Raw genomic sequence first — 16,533 nt, forward strand, 5'->3', positions numbered from 1 at the left:
TCCTTTGGCTCCTATAAGCGTTCCCTGTCTTTGCAACTGCTCCAAGCCGCGAAATCTGTTATCCCCCGATTTTTGAAAACTCGGGGTCCCCCTCCTATCGGTGCTTGGTTTTCTAGGGTTAATTTCACCTACCTTATGGAGGATTTGGTGGCCGCTTCTAAGGGGAGGGAATACAAAAATGACCTCAAATGGCTTCCGTGGACAGCCTTTATTTCGTCTCCTCGTATGATCGACCTGGGTTTCAGTACCCCTGTGCGACCCTGATACCCCTACTGCCTTGTCGGTCGTCATGCCCCCTGCCTGCCGGGACACGTGTCATTAATATCGTTTCCCATCTGTAGTGCTCGCTTGTATGACTTCCTTTCACCGAGTCACCTTCGGTAGTTCGGCTGTGCAGTGTATTTGTTTTGTTTTACTTTTTCGTTTGTTTCATTTTTGTTCTGTTCTCTTCATGGTACGATGGTACAATGTCATGTGATTTCGTGGTCCATGCCGCGTTTCGATTTCTCCTCTGCTCATGTCACTTACCTGTGCATGTACTGAAGCTGATGACCCTGGCATGCTATTCAACTCTGGACCCCGTCCGGTTTCATTTTTCCTGCCTACTGTCTGATGTTTTTCCACGGGTCCTTGATAGCACATTTGTCCCATTCTGTATTATATTGTGCATATTCTACAATGTTGCCACTGTTTGTATCCATTTTATCAGTATGCATATTTTCAATAAAGGAGAATTGACTAAAAGTATATATTTATGAACAGTAGACAAGTCAAGGTGTTCAACTAGGGTAGTTTTCACAGTTTTCAGCCAGCCATTTCTTCAATGATGTCTGCCAAACTTCACAGGGAAATTATTGCATTGAATTTCTTGCACACCATAAGTGCCACAGTGGAAGAAAACACCACATTTTGTTCACCAACATCCCATGATTCCAACAAGGCCTCACATGCATGGTTCATGCATTTTTTGAGGAAGCCATGTGGCCATAACTGGAACATGCGCAAATTTTCAGAAATTGGTTTACTGGGCCCATATCCCATTTGGGAACAGTAAACAAGTCAAGGTGTTCTTCACCGATGTCTGACTGGGGAAAAGTGAGTATATTAAGAAGAAAGATTAAAAAAAAAATGAAATTATTTTTTGTAACTGGCAACTGTATGAAATGCAGTTGCCAATGCACAGACCGGGCTTATCAGGGCAACCAGAACAGTAAAATACTGTGTCCTTCCTGTGCCCTTTGGCATAACACACCCTGCACCGTTTCTGTGTTTTAGATTTTTTGGAGGTTGGAGGAAATTTGAAAGGAAAATGTTCTTCCTGAATTATCAAAGACACTGAAGGGCCTTGTTCAGCTAGAGCCAAGATTTCTCAGAGTAACATAAACTGAAAAGATAAAAAATTTGTTTTTTTGGGCAGGGTGTATTTTAAAAAAATTAAGAAGGCATTGTGAGTTGCAATCTGCATTAAATAAATGGCTACCTTCTTATACCATGTATTTGTTTTCCTCATTATGAGGTATGGCTGCAATAACTGATCGGCCAAATCCACTCCTCCCATATGCCTATTGTAGGCCTTGATGCAGGTCGGCTTTCTCCGGACCTGTGTTTTGCCCCGGACAGGAACAGGAACAGTGGCATCATCATGAATTGTGCTTAACACGCACACATCCTTCTTATTTTACAGCTCTGCTCCAGATATGCCTTATACCTACCTAAAAGCCCCTCTGCCTCCCTGAAATGCCACTTTGCCCCCCATATGCCAATCTGAGCCCCCTGATATGCCTTATACCCCCTATTTGCCACTTTGCCTCTTTGATATGCCTTATACCCCCCCCCCCCCCGATTTACCGATGCATCCCTAGACTTGTCCCCTGTGCTCCAGACTTCCTGGCATCAAGTGGGGGCAACCGGTGGACGTCTGCACGATGCGTACAGTTAAACTCCGCTGCTACCCGGGACTTCCGCCAGGGCTTCTACGACTGAGCACAGACGTTCACCGGCTCTTCTCTGGTAGCCGGTGAATGTCTGCACGATGCGCATAGACAACCTCCGCTGCTGCTGCCCGGTACTTCTTCTGGGGCTTCTATGGTGGAAGGTCATGTCACAACGGCAATTGCTCTGAAAAACCTTGTCTTATAATCAAGTAAATATGGTATTCATGAAAGCCACAACTGTGTTTACACTAAAATCAAAACTTTTAATAACATGTTTGCAAATAACAATAAACTGGGAACATTCGATTCAGGATTTTTTTAATCACAAATTAAAGGTTTTTACCCATAGTAAAATGCAGTACTCAATCAATATAAAATTCTTCCTATGTAAGCAGGATCTGTGACGGTATGTGCTCTCAATCCCTATCATGCTTTTGTAACAGAGAGCTCAGAATATCAAATGACACTAGAGAGCATGTGGTTTACTAAAAATGTAAAAGCTGGAGTAAAAAACACATTTTGCTGTGTGTACAGGGATATGCTTACTTTCATATTGGGTAATAGAAAATAAAAACATGACCCAGTAGCGGGGGGCGGTCCTCACCGGGTAATGTCCGCCGCTGGAGGAGCAGGCTCGCAAGGGAGCGGTATCGGAGGTCTTTAGCAGACCTCCTGCTCCCTTGAGTGATTTTAAGCCGGGTTCAACACTTGAACCCGGCTTAAAACCACTCAAGGGAGCCGGAGGTCTGTTAAAGACCTCCGATATCGCTCCCTTGCGATCCGCGCAGCAACAGCTGCTGTGCGCCGGGATTTGTTGTCAGATCCCGGCGCACAACACTGAAGCCGCGCCCACTGCCGTCCGTGCCCTCTGACCCGGAAGAAGACAGAAGAACTGAAGAGGAGGAAAAGAAGCTGTAAGGAGAAAAGAGGAAAGGTAGGAAAGCATTCAGTGAGTGAGAGTTGATTGGTATATGTGTGGATTGGTGTGTGTGTGTGTGTGGATTGGTGTGTGTGTGGATTGGTGTGTGTGTGCGGCTTGGTAAGTGTGCGGATTGGTAAGTGTGCGGATTGGTAAGTGTGCGGATTGGTAAGTGTGCGGATTGGTAAGTGTGTGAGAGTGATGGGTGTTATGCTGTACCATTTTATGAATCGGTAATTTACCAGCAAGATACATAATAATTAAAATCTTAAACTTATTTTTAGTTCCAGTCATTTAACAATGTCTACAATATACAGAAAAGAAATATCAGAAAACAGACATATGAACTGGTAATCAAACCTACATTATCTCTAAGTAATGGTTTAGTGAAATCTAGGAACAACATGAACATTGTGAGTAACAGAAAAAGTGATCTCTTGAAACTGCAGGAAATATCTGCTACTTCTCAAGGCTGAGCTTTACCCTCCGGATCTTTGTCATAGATATAGCTTCCAACACATCCCGTGTTAACACCTGCAATATATAAATACATACAGAAATTACTATAATTTTATGAAATGTGACTAAAAGTACTCAAAGGAAAATATTTCTTATCAACAGTGAATATGAAAAGACATCTTCCATGACAGCCGACAACTAGGACATAAGCTGTGTTGTCCGTACCAACTATTATTGGGACAACAAATAAATATACCATGTACAGCATCTGAATCAGCCAATGTGAATGTGATAATGGGGCACAGAAAAGCCTTGCTAAATATGTAAATCACAGGTTTTATTTTTTATCTCACCCTTTCCCTTTATTGTAACGTTTCTGCAACTTACACAAGGCTTAAATGTAATATAAAAGAAGAAAAACATCACTGTGTAGAAAAAAGTGCTCAAAAAACCCAAGAAACATTGTCAGAAGCTGCTCCATAAAACTGGGACTGAGGGTTTTGAAAACACACCAGTATTAAACAGTACATTTATAAATATATTGTGTTGGATAATACCACTCAGTGCATGTCTTGCAACATGTATGCGCTCTTGGAGCAACTTCCCCAGGGGCCAGTGTGTGCAGGTTGCTACTTTGGAATGTTCTATACTAGATCTAAAGAGGCAACTGGCAATACTGAGGGACATAGACAACATGGAGAGAATCTTACTGCTTACGGAGTAGGCATTGCTGGGGCCAGTGTAGAGGGGGTGGAGATAGGGAAGAAGAGGTCTCGAGGGCAGAGAGCTGGGTTAGTTGTGTAAGGGGCAGCAGGAGTCAGAGAGCTAGGGAGGCTTGTTCTGGGCTAAATCATCCCAAAATGGTTACCATTTTGTGCAAAGATGCTGGGGAGACCAGCTCAGAGGAAGCATTTCTGGGGCAGGCTGACTCTACTAGAAGCCAGAATAGTAGGGAGCCAGAAGGCAAGGCAGGCTAGACAGGTGCTGGTGGTAGGGGATTCAATTATTAGGAAGGTTGATAGGGTAATCTGTCGCCAGGACCCCGAATGCCAAACAGTATGCTGTCTCCCGGGTGCTCGGGTTCGACATATTGCGGACCAGGTAGACAGATTGTTGGGAGGGGCTGGAGATGATCCAGCGGTCGTAGTACATTTCTAGTACAAATGACAACGTTAAAGGCTGGTGGGGGGGGGCTTTTTAGGGCACTAGGTCAGAAACTTAGGAAAGGACCTCCAAGGTAATATTCTCTGGAATATTACCTGTACCACGTGCTACATCAGTGAGACAGCGGGAGCTTAGGGAGATCAATGCGTGGCTAAGAATGTGGTGTAAGAAAGAGGGATTTGGGTTTTGGAGCACTGCGCAGCCTTTGCAGTGCAGGAATGGACTGTACCTCAATGAAGAGAGGGCTGCAGTTCTTAGGGGAGAGGATGGCTAGAGGAACCAAGGATCTTTTAAACTAGGTTATGGGGGAGGATAAAGATAGAATTGAAGGGCTAGCTAGAGTAGACTGGGAAGGGGTTCTAATTATGGGAAAAGGGGGTGAGAGCAGTGGTGGGGTTAGCTTTATTTTTGTTAAATAAATCATGACATAATATGTTATGTGTTGTTCATCTAAGATTTTGTTTTACATAATGTTTAGATATTTTCTAATATTTTTTAATATTTAAATGCTGATTTTGTTAAGTTACCCTACCTATGCAAGTGCTTCTATTATCAATGTAAATGTAATTTCTAGACACAAATGATGCCTATTCATACACATAAATTCATTACTTTATATGTTTGAGTCTATGCAAGTGCATATACATATGTTTACAAATTTGGAGATCATACTTAACCTTTAGGTCCAAAAAGGATTCCATAACAGCAGGGCTTATGGCAGTAAGGCTGTCCATCGTGCTGCAAAAACAAACAGACGTTTAAAGAGTCAGTACTTACATATGAAAATAAATGTCTATTTAACATGGCTCGATTGTGTAATGCATATTTCTTATTCAATGTATTATAAACATTTGTATTGTATACATTTGCTAATGTGCTGCTATTTTGGGGTATTTAAGGGCATTTTGTCCTTGCCAACATGATAGCACAAATGCCACCTTATGCATCAGTGGACAAGATTAAGTAATAGATTGCAGCATTGTGTTAGAGAGACCTTATGCCCTACTGGGCTCACTGTGCAAGTCACAGAATTGAGTGTGTGTATGTGTGATATGATAGCTCAGTGGTCCCTTTGAATTCTCATGTGATCCCTCTTACAAATTCACACAGGTTTGCGGCGGACCCCATTTACACTTGCCTCTTACCCTGTCCACTAGCTACTTAGCTTGTACTTTTGTATGACTATGCCAGCATGACTATGCCAGCATGTAAGGATAATTATCTGTCCCAAATGGTACAGGACCCGACCAGAGGGGGCACCCTACTGGACTTAATATTAACCAACAGACCTGACAGAGTAACTAATGTGCAGGTCAGGGGGCATCTAGGAAATAGTGATCACAATATGATACATTATAACTTGTCCTTCAATAAGGGAACTCTTAGAGGAGCCACAAGAACCATGAACTTTAGGATATATTGACCACCAGCTCTGACTCAGTGAGGGTTCTGGAATGGTATGAGATTCCCCTTGTGCGCATGCACAGAAAGCACTCCCATTAATTTCCTGCAACAGTACTACATAGGAGGTGTTGAAGTTTACTGTCCCTAACAATCAATTCAAATCACTTTCCTAAGGTAGAAGTTGTAGACCTACATGTGCAGTTGCTTTCCTCCTTTGTAGTCAAAATATCATTGTCACTGACTAGCTGTTTGAACCAGCCAATCAATGGTAGAAAAGTGCACCCATTGAAATCAATAGGATTGTTTAATGCATTTGCTTACAGTGGTCTGAATAGACCCCCTGCTGCAGTGTTTGTTGAGCTAGCACTAGAGGTGACTGTGTTCATGGAGATCTATTCCGACAAAGCATCATAAGAGATAAGTGTTATATAATGGTGATGACATCACCAAGTAGTCCCCTTTATATACCTGGTTTAATCCGTTGAAGGCTGTATTACATCTTTTTACGCTTAAGGATGGCAAGCATTTTTGACAATGCCTTTGATCTCCTTGCTTGAAGCAGTCCGGATGCGGTCGAGTTTATGATCACTGACAGTCCCCTAGAGCAGAGTGTAACACCTCTAACCTAGATGAATGATATTCCCAGCTTTGCATCCTCACACCACATGTCTATATCACACTTATACATATATACACTCACTGGTCTGAACATCTCAAAAACTGCTGATCTACTGGGATTTTCACACACAACCATCTTTAGAGTTTACAGAGAATGGTTCAAAAGAGAAAATATCCAGATGGGGCAGTTGTGTGGATGAAAGGTCAGAGGAGAATGGGCAGACTGGTTCGAGATGACAGAAAGGCAACAGTAACTCACTCGTTACAACCAGAATACCATGCACAATCTGCGACATTCAGATGGCAGGGTCAGACTTTGGCTTAAACAACATGAAAGCATGGATCCATCCTGCCTTGTATCAAGGGTTCAGGCTGGTGGTGATGTTGTAATGGCGTGGGGGCCTTTTCTTGGCACACTTTGGGCCTCTTAGTACCAACTGAGCATAATTTAAACACGACAGCCTACCCGAGTATTGTTGCTGACCATGTCCATCCCATCCATGTAGTAGGTACATTTTGCTAGTACCGGGTTGGACCCCCTTTTTCCTTCAGAACTGGCTTCATTCTTTGTGGCATACTTTCTACAAGGTGCTGGAAATATTCCTCAAAGATTTTGGTCCATATGGACATGATGGCTTCAGGCATTTGCCGCAGATTTGTCGGCTGCACATCCACGATGCAAATCTCTTGTTTCACCACATCCAAAAGGTGCTCTATTGGATTGAGATCTGGTGACTGTGGAGGCCACTGGAGTACAGTGAACTCATTGTCATGTTCAAGAAACCAGTTTGAGATGATGTGAACTTTGTTGCATGATGCATTATCCTGCTGGAAGTAGTCATCAGAACATGGGCTCTATGCTTTCATGTTGTTTACGCCAAATTCTGACCCTGCCATCTGAATGTTGCAGCTGGAATAGAGACTCATCAGACCAGGAAACGTTCTTCCAGTCTTCCATTGTCCAGTTTTGGTGAGCCTATGCAAATTGTAGCCTCAGTTTCCTGTTCTTAGCTGACAGGAGTGGCACCCAGTGTGGACTTCTGCTCCTGTAGTCCATCTGCTTCAAGGTTTGACGTGTTGTGCATTCTTAAATGGTATTCTGCATACCTTGGTTGTAACGAGTGTTTATTTTAGTTACTGTTGTCGAACCAGTCTGCCAGTCTCCTCTGATAGCTGATATCAACAAGGCATTTCCATCCACACAACTGATGCTCACTGGATAGTTTCTCTTTTTCGGACCATTCTCTGTAAACCCTAGAGATGGTTGTGCGTGAAAATCCCAGTAGATCAGCAGCTTCTGAAACACCAGCCTATCTGGCACCAAAAACGTTCAAGGTCACTTAAATCCCCTTTCTTCCCCATTCTGATGCTTGGTTTGAACTTCAGCAAGTTGTCCTGACTGCCTCTACATGCCTAAATGCATTAAGTTGCTGCCATATGATCGACTGTTTAACAAGCAATTGAACAGGTGCACCTAATAAAGTGGCCAGTGAGTGTGTATATATATATATATATCTCTATATATATCGTTATGTGAAATATGAAAAAAAAATATATAAAATAAAAAAAATAAAAAACAAGACAGGTGTCACGCACAGCAAGGTTTGGAGATTCTGATGCTAGGTAGGACCACTGGGAGCGGGCCGAAACAAAGTCAAGGATCATCATAAGTCCATGGATAGGCAGCAGCAGTGCAGCATCCCAAAAACAACCTGGTGCTGTAAATGATAGGTGCACTACCTTCCATATGCAGGGTTGCTGTTTCAAACCTTCATGGCTCCTGATGGTATTGTTATGGGTTCAAAGGCAGGGACGATAATGTTTCCACTGCTTCAGCAATACTCCTCCAGCTTCCAGTAAATCAGCCCAACGAACAGCATGCCGATCTGAACAGTCTATTTAGTAAGCTCCCAATGCAGTGGAAAAAAACAGTCGCATTTTTTTTTTTAAAAGCAGACAAACATTTATTACAGGGAAAGACAGAAAAGCATCAGATAACTGGGTAATAAAATTAACTTCTAACAATACAAGAAGCTAGTTCTCCACCAGGTACTCTAATTATGGAGTTATGGGATACAATGGGGAAGGGGAGTGCACGTGACACACAGGGGACATAATACCTTTGGTGAAGATGCCTGTACACAAGACATATAATTGGATTAACGATAGGGAGTTTCCCCATTGTCTGGAAAACAGGCTGCCCCCCAGCCTACACAGTGATACTCCCACAACCAGCATGTCCCTGGATGCCTCTCAGTGTCACCGATCCCCCTTCTTAAAAGTGACACGATCGGATGTTATTTGGAGGATCGGCGGTCAGTCAACATATAGGGGACTGTGACATGTTTGCAGTCCACCAGAGAGTTCCAAGGGGAAATCCACCATCTCCCACTTAAGCGCTGGAAGTGTCTGCAGCCGGATAGAGGGACAATAGTGCGCTCCGGAGACGGCATAATCCACAACAGGAAGGATAAAACTGGGATGCAGGCCTGTCCTGTCACAGATATGTATATCTTTCTTAAAAAAAACATAACACTTATCAACCTAGTTAAAATGTTTTGATCTCTTGCAGGGGGTCACTGTAGTATGAGCCTAACTACATTGATCCAGATAATGGTACGAGTGCAGACTGAAACCAAAAACATTTAAAGAACTGGACAATTTTGCCCAGTAGGTGGAAAAAATCCCTCATGGCTCCACAATATTTGAAATACAATCTGCAGCAATATTTGATATTATGAAAGTAGATGACATTCCTCTTAGAGAAAGCTAAAAGAGTCATCAGTGGGTGATTAAGGGATATATATATATATATATATATACCCTGGCTCATACACCAAAGAAATTCTATCCCCCCCCCTGGTTAGCAGAAATATACTGTATGTCAGGTGTTACATCCCCCTGCCATTTATACTTTTTAGTTAAAACGATTGATGTATATGACAAAACCAATTACAACATACACCATACCGCACTGAATCAAAGCCCTCCCTCCACTCCTTTGGTTTCCGTACAATAAAACCATACAAGAGAAGAGAAACATTCTAGTTATAGGTATAGTGCGAAATCAAACCTATTCCCCAAAACCCTGCAACCCACTCTGTCTCCCACCCCCAATGGAAATCATGGCAGACCAACTATGGAGCATATCGTGTCACTCCGTCCGTAGTCACCTCATCATTCACTGCGCCTCAACCACAAGGAACTCTGCCCTTAAGCAGCTGTGCACTAAAAGAAGATGTGGCCCGAAAAGTTTTTAGGATTTGGTTTTTGAGTGTATTATCCAATGTACTAATAAAGCATTCTTAATTTTGAAAAAAATGTTTAGTATCTCGTTCTTTATGTATAGAGGCGGTCCATTCTAAGCAGATATAATAGTTTGTTGTGGAACACAGCCATGGATGGTGCGTCTGGATATATCCAGTGATGCAGGATAGACTTCTTAGCTACTGCTAGGATTATGCGTAGTAAGGCCACATAACGTATTCCCTCAATGATCATAAAGCCATAAATGGCAGGCTCCGGTGTGATATGGAAGTTGTAGATGTGCAACTGTCTCAAAAAAGACTGAAGAGATGCCCAAAACAGTTGTATTGTAGGGCAGGTCCAAAGGTTATGGAACAAATCCGCATCCACAAATTTACACTTTGGGCAAGAATCATTAGGGATTATTCCCATTAACAACTGTCTATGTTGGGAAAGATAGGCTTGGTGTGCAATCATAAATTGCATGTCAACATAGGAGCTAGCAGGCAGCAATCTACATGTGGCTAACATGCTTTTAACCAGGTCGTCACCATGAATGTTCGGGAAGTGCGAAAGCCTACCCTTTTACTGGTTTGGGGCCTATTTGAATATCTAGTGTTAAATTAAATAACAACGGTGAAAGCGGACATCCCTGTCTTACTCCACGCGCCATTGTATTTGGAGGAGAATCCAAACCATTGGTAGCGATAACTGTAGTGGGATTATCATAGAGTTGCCGGATTAGTGATAGGAAGGTGCTGATGTTTAATCACCATGAACATATGGGACCAAGATACTAGGTCAAAAGCATTTTTTAATAAGACAATACAAAAGTGGGGCGTGGCTTGGATGGCAACCTGAGCAGACGTGTTTAGAGAGAGCTCTGAGGCCCGAGAGCCAAATCGCACGCCATCCGCATTATTTCCTCACTACAATTTCTTCTAAAGTGCTTCCTAGTTCATGGCGGCCTCCAGATCACGTAAATCCTCCGCTATGCTGGGGTTTTTCGAACCGAAAACTCGTAAGAAGCACTCCTCCCGGGACTGCGGCCTACCGCGTGCGCTTGATGAGAATTCAGAGGCCTCTATGGGCCTACACTCACCGCCTCGATCCGAACCGCCCTCACCTTCTTCACATCACACGCAACATCCTCTGGAGGATCAAGATGGCCAGCAGCTTACCTCTCAGGTTTTGAAATCTCTGCTCCGTGACATGCGAGAACAGCTCAGGGGGGACATACAGGAAATTGCTACCACGCTTCGCCGCGACATTGATGACATAGGTGAACGCACGGATCAATTGGAGAGGAAAATGGACGACTTCACTGAAGCCCATAACACTCTCTCAGATTCTTACACCTAGCTGCATACAGAGTTGGACGCTCTTCGCACTAAAGTTATGGATCTTGAGGACCGATCCCGGCGCAACAACATCCGGCTGCGAGGCATTCCTGAAGAAGTCACACCGGCGGACTTACCTCAATATGTTCAAACTCTTTTTCAAACTCTCCTGGCTGATGGCTCTGCTTGGCCACAGAGTTGCTAGACCCAAGTCTCTCGCGTCTAACCTGCCCAGAGATGTTCTGACTCGGATCCATTACTTCGACATCAAGGACAGAATTATGCAGGCTGCTCGTCGAAAGCCCGATTTACCTGCACAGTTTCGCGATATTTTATTGCTGACGGACCTCTCGCAACTCACACTTCAACGGAGACGCTTGTTTGCCCCTGTCACATCACTGCTGCGATCTCATCGCATCCCATACCGATGGGGCTACCCGAACCTTATCCAAAAAGATGGTTCCACGTCCACCGTCACTTCGCCCGAAGACGGTCTCAACCTACTCACCTCTTGGGGCCTCCCCCTGGATCAACTTTCTGCTGCCTCTCCTTCATCTGTTTCTCCCCCGAAGAAACTCCAGGCAAAATCCTAACTTCCATACCCTCCGTGAGACCTCCGGTGCTACCTGCAAGCGACGCTTCATCCTTTCCTCATCGGTACGACTCGCTACACGCCTCCCGCAGCTCTAATCATCTGCCAGGCCTACTTGTCTTCTTTGATGGCCTGTTTCTGCTTTCCGCACAGACTGACCTTCCACTTCTCTTCAGGACCTCGGTGTGCTGCGCTCCACTTCGCTGCAGTCCTCTTCCTCCGAGTGCCTCCTCACGGCCACACCATGGACTGCATTGACTCGCTATCCAGCTAAGTGATCTGATTGTCCTGTGCCTTCTGTGCCTAAATTTTCGTATTCTAAATTTTATGCACTGCACTGCTTTACTTCGAACGCCTTGGTTTACCTTATGCTACCCTCCTCGGTTCTTGGGCCTGCCAAAGGCTCTCCACCCCACCCTTCAGTGCTACCTATTATGCTGGCACTACCACAAAGCTATTTCAGGTGTGTTGCTAATTAAGTAACCTTCTCTGTGAGTTCTGCTTGGCTTTTACAGTTGCATTTAGCTTGGACACACAAGCGAATCCTGAGCTGGGGCGAATCTCCTAAGGGACATCTCTAAGTGAGGAGTTACAAGCAAAGAAGGAGAGTATATTCATTACTATTGCAAGGGGGAGCACTGTGTTTGTTTGTGTTGTGTTCAGTGTAAAGTTTTGTTGAAAAAAGCAAAAAAAAAAGGGTAAGGGCTATTTCAGGTGTGTTGCTAATTAAGTAACCTTCTCTGTGAGTTCTGCTTGGCTTTTGCAGTTGCATTTAGCTTGGACACACAAGCGAATCCTGAGCTGGGGCGAATCTCCTAAGTGACATCTCTAAGTGAGGAGTTACAAGCAAAGAAGGAGTTAAAAAGCAAGAAGGAGGGTAAAGTATAAATCCTTGTGATTGCATATAATATATTTATATATATTTTGCGCCTTACTGTCTGTTTTTGCCAGTTATTGGAGCTATCCCCATTGCCAAGATGTCCTCCATGTTTGACAATGCGGTCAGGTGTACATCTTGCTCAATGTATGCAATCCTTGAGCAGCGCTTCGAGGGTGCATATTGCTGTGAGAGATGTGTGCGGGTTGCTCATTTGGAAGCACAAATCCTGAGTCTAGAGGAGCAACTGGCAACACTGAGATCTATTGACAACTTGGAGAGGAGTCTGCTGCTCACTGAGCAAGCTCTCTCAGGTAGAGGTGGGGGAGGATAGTGGGATGGAGGTACAGGACAGTCAGGCAGCTAGCTGGGTTACAGTTAGAAGGCGGGGTAGGGGGAAAAGCGCCAGGGAGGCTAGTCCTGATCTAGCACACCCCAACAAGTTTGCCCGGTTGGCAGATGAGGGGGATGTTAGTTCAGAGTTAGCAGTACTGCAGCAAGTCACTGCCTCTGACCACCAGAGGGGTGTCTGCTCCAGTAAGGAGGGAAGGAGGAGCGCAGGGCAGGCCAGACAGGTGCTGGTAGTGGGGGACTCAATTATTAGGGGGACAGACAGGGCGATCTGTCACAAAGACCGGGATCGCCGAACAGTGTGTTGTCTGCCTGGCGCTCGAGTTCGGCACATCGCGGATCGGGTTGACAGATTACTGGGAGGGGCTGGAGAAGACCCAGCAGTCATGGTGCACATTGGCACCAATGACAAAGTGAGAGGGAGGCGGAGTGTCCTTAAAAATGATTTCAGGGACTTAGGTAGCAAGCTTAAGGCAAGGACCTCCAAGGTAGTATTTTCTGAAATATTACCTGTACCACGTGCCACACCAGAGAGGCAGCGGGAGATTAGGGAGCTAAACAAGTGGCTCAGAAGCTGGTGTAGGAAGGAGGGGTTTGGGTTCATGGAGAACTGGGCCGACTTCTCTGTCGGATACAGGCTCTACGGTAGGGACGGGCTGCACCTCAATGGGGAGGGTGCAGCTGTGCTTGGGGAGAAGATGGTCAGAAGGGTGGAGGAGTGTTTAAACTAGGGAAAGGGGGGGAGGGAAACTACAATATAGAAGGGGAAGATAGTGTAGATAGAGAGCTGGGGCCCTACTGGACTTAATATTAACCAACAGACCTGACAGAGTAACTAATGTGCAGGTCAGGGGGCATCTAGGAAATAGTGATCACAATATGATGCATTATAACTTGTCCTTCAATAGGGGAACTCTTAGAGGAGCCACAAGAACTATGCACTTTAGGAGGGCAAAGTTTGATCAACTAAGAGAAGCCCTTAACACTGTAAATTGGGAAAATGTCCTCAAAAACAAGAGTACAGACGCTCAATGGGAGATTTTTAAGAATATCTTAAATTCTCACTGTGAAAGGTACATACCGTATGGGAATAAAAGAGTCAGGAACAAGAGAAAACCAATGTGGATAAATAAAAATGTAAAGGGGGCAATAAATGGCAAAAAAAAGGCATTTAAGCTACTAAAACAGGAAGGCAGTGAGGAAGCACTAAAAAGCTATCGGGAAAAAAATAAAATATGTAAAAATCAGATAAAAGCAGCAAAATTGGAGACAGAAAGACTCATTGCCAAAGAGAGTAAAACAAACCCCAAAATGTTCTTTAACTATATAAATAGTAAAAAGGTTAACAATGAAAGCGTTGGCCCCTTAAAAAGTAATGAGGGAGAAGTTATAGACGGGGATCAGGAAAAAGCTAATCTATTAAATATATTCTTCTCTGCTGTATTCACAGAGGAAAATGAAATGCCAGGTAATATACAGCAGGATGAGATAAATGCCCCAGTACATGTCGCCTGTCTAACGCAGGAAGAAGTGCAGTGCCGCCTAAAAAAAAATCAAAATAGACAAATCACCAGGTCCAGATGGCATTCACCCCCGCGTTCTAAGGGAGTTAAGTAATGTAATAGACAGACCCCTATTTCTAATATTCAAGGACTCTATAGTGACAGGGTCTGTTCCCCAGGACTGGCGCATAGCAAATGTTGTGCCAATATTCAAAAAGGGGACAAAAAGTGACCCGGGGAATTATAGGCCTGTTAGTTTAACTTCTGTTGTGTGTAAACTGTTTGAGGGTTTCCTAAGAGATGCTATTTTGGAGTATCTCAATGAAAATAAGTGTATGACTCCATATCAGCATGGGTTTACAAGGGATCGGTCCTGTCAAACTAACCTGATCAGCTTTTATGAGGAGATGAGCTCAAGACTGGATCGGGGTGAATCGCTGGATGTCGTATATCTTGATTTTTCCAAAGCATTTGATACGGTGCCTCATTAAAGGCTGGTACATAAAATGAGAATGCTTGGGCTGGGGGAGAATGTGTGTATGTGGGTATGTAACTGGCTCAGTGATAGGAAACAGAGGGTGGTTATTAATGGTACATACTCTGAGTGGGTTACTGTTGCTAGTGAGTTACCACAGGGGTCAGTTTTGGGTCCTATTCTTTTTAATATATTTATTAATGACCTTGTAGAGGGATTGTATAGTAAAATATCAATCTTTGCAGACGATACTAAGCTCTGTAACGTGGTTAACACAATAGAGGACAGTGCACGATTACAAATGGATCTGCATAGGTTGGAGGCTTGGGCTGGGATGTGGCAGATGAGGTTCAACACAGATAAATGTAAGGTTATGCACATGGGGAAGAAAAATCCAGGCTGGGAATATGTATTAAATGGGAAAACACTGGGGACGACTGACATGGAAAAGGACTTAGGAGTTTTAGTTAACAGTAAATTTACCTGTAGCGACCAGTGTCAGGCAGCTGCTGCTAAGGCAAATAAAATCATGGGGTGCATCAAAAGGGGCATAGATGCCCACGACAAGGAAATAATTCTACCACTGTACAAGTCACTAGTCAGACCACACATGGAATACTGTGTACAGTACTGGGCACCAGTGTACAAGAAAGATGTAGTGGAGCTGGAGAGGGTTCAAAGACGGGCAACCAGAGTAATAAGGGGAATTGGAGGACTACAGTACCCAGAAAGATTATCAGAATTAGGGTTATTTAAGACGGCTTAGGGGGGATTTAATAACTATTGTGACAGAAAGCAGGGATGATAATGGAGGGAGTGTATATATCCCCTTATATTTTGCAGGGTGGTTACCCACAATAGGTTTTCTAGCCCCAGGGAGATGTACTATTAATATTGGAATTATTAACGTCTGTTGTTATTTGTGTGTTTTGGGTCCCTGGGGTGGAGCATTTGGAGAGTAGGGCGGGCCAGTGCTCCACTCCACAGTTTATGAGCAGCCGAATACCAGCAGGTGGGAATCCAGTCCGGAGATTATCGGATACTCTCCTAGTACTCACCTGGTTCCACTAATTAATGGGAGAGGCAGTTAAGTAGCCTCCTGGTCTCAGTGCAAGAGAGATCATTTGGCTCCCTGAGAGAGAGGGAGAGAGCTGCCAAAAACACTGACTGCTGCAATTATTGCATATACTCTGTTGTTTTGTTTGTTGGGAACGGATAAGCCGTCCAACTGTAGTTAGGTTGGAGAACCGTGTATTAGTTAGTGCTCACAAGAGCAAGGCTTTTGTTTTGATTTGTTTATTTTTCCTGTTATGCCTGTGACGAAACAATAAAAACATGCCCAGCCTTTTATTTTACCCTCCTCGTGTCTGAGCCGTCTCTGCAGCCTGGAAGACTGTGTGTAAGTAAAGATTCCTGGACAGAGTACCAAAGTGAAGGGGTATTCTGTCACACTATGTATAAATATATAAGGGGACAGTACAGAGACCACTCCCAGGACCTATTTATACCCAGGACTGTATCTATAACAAGGGGACATCCTCTACGGTTGGAGGAAAGAAGGTTTCTACAACAGCACAGACGGGGGTTCTTTACAGTAAGAGCGGTGAGATTATGGAACTCTCTGCCAGAGGAAGTGGTAATGGTAAACTCAA

Source organism: Sceloporus occidentalis, unplaced genomic scaffold (assembly GCF_023333645.1).
Source record: "Sceloporus occidentalis isolate IW3139 unplaced genomic scaffold, rSceOcc1.0.p SCAF_263, whole genome shotgun sequence".
NCBI classification, from domain to species: Eukaryota; Metazoa; Chordata; class Lepidosauria; order Squamata; family Phrynosomatidae; genus Sceloporus; species Sceloporus occidentalis.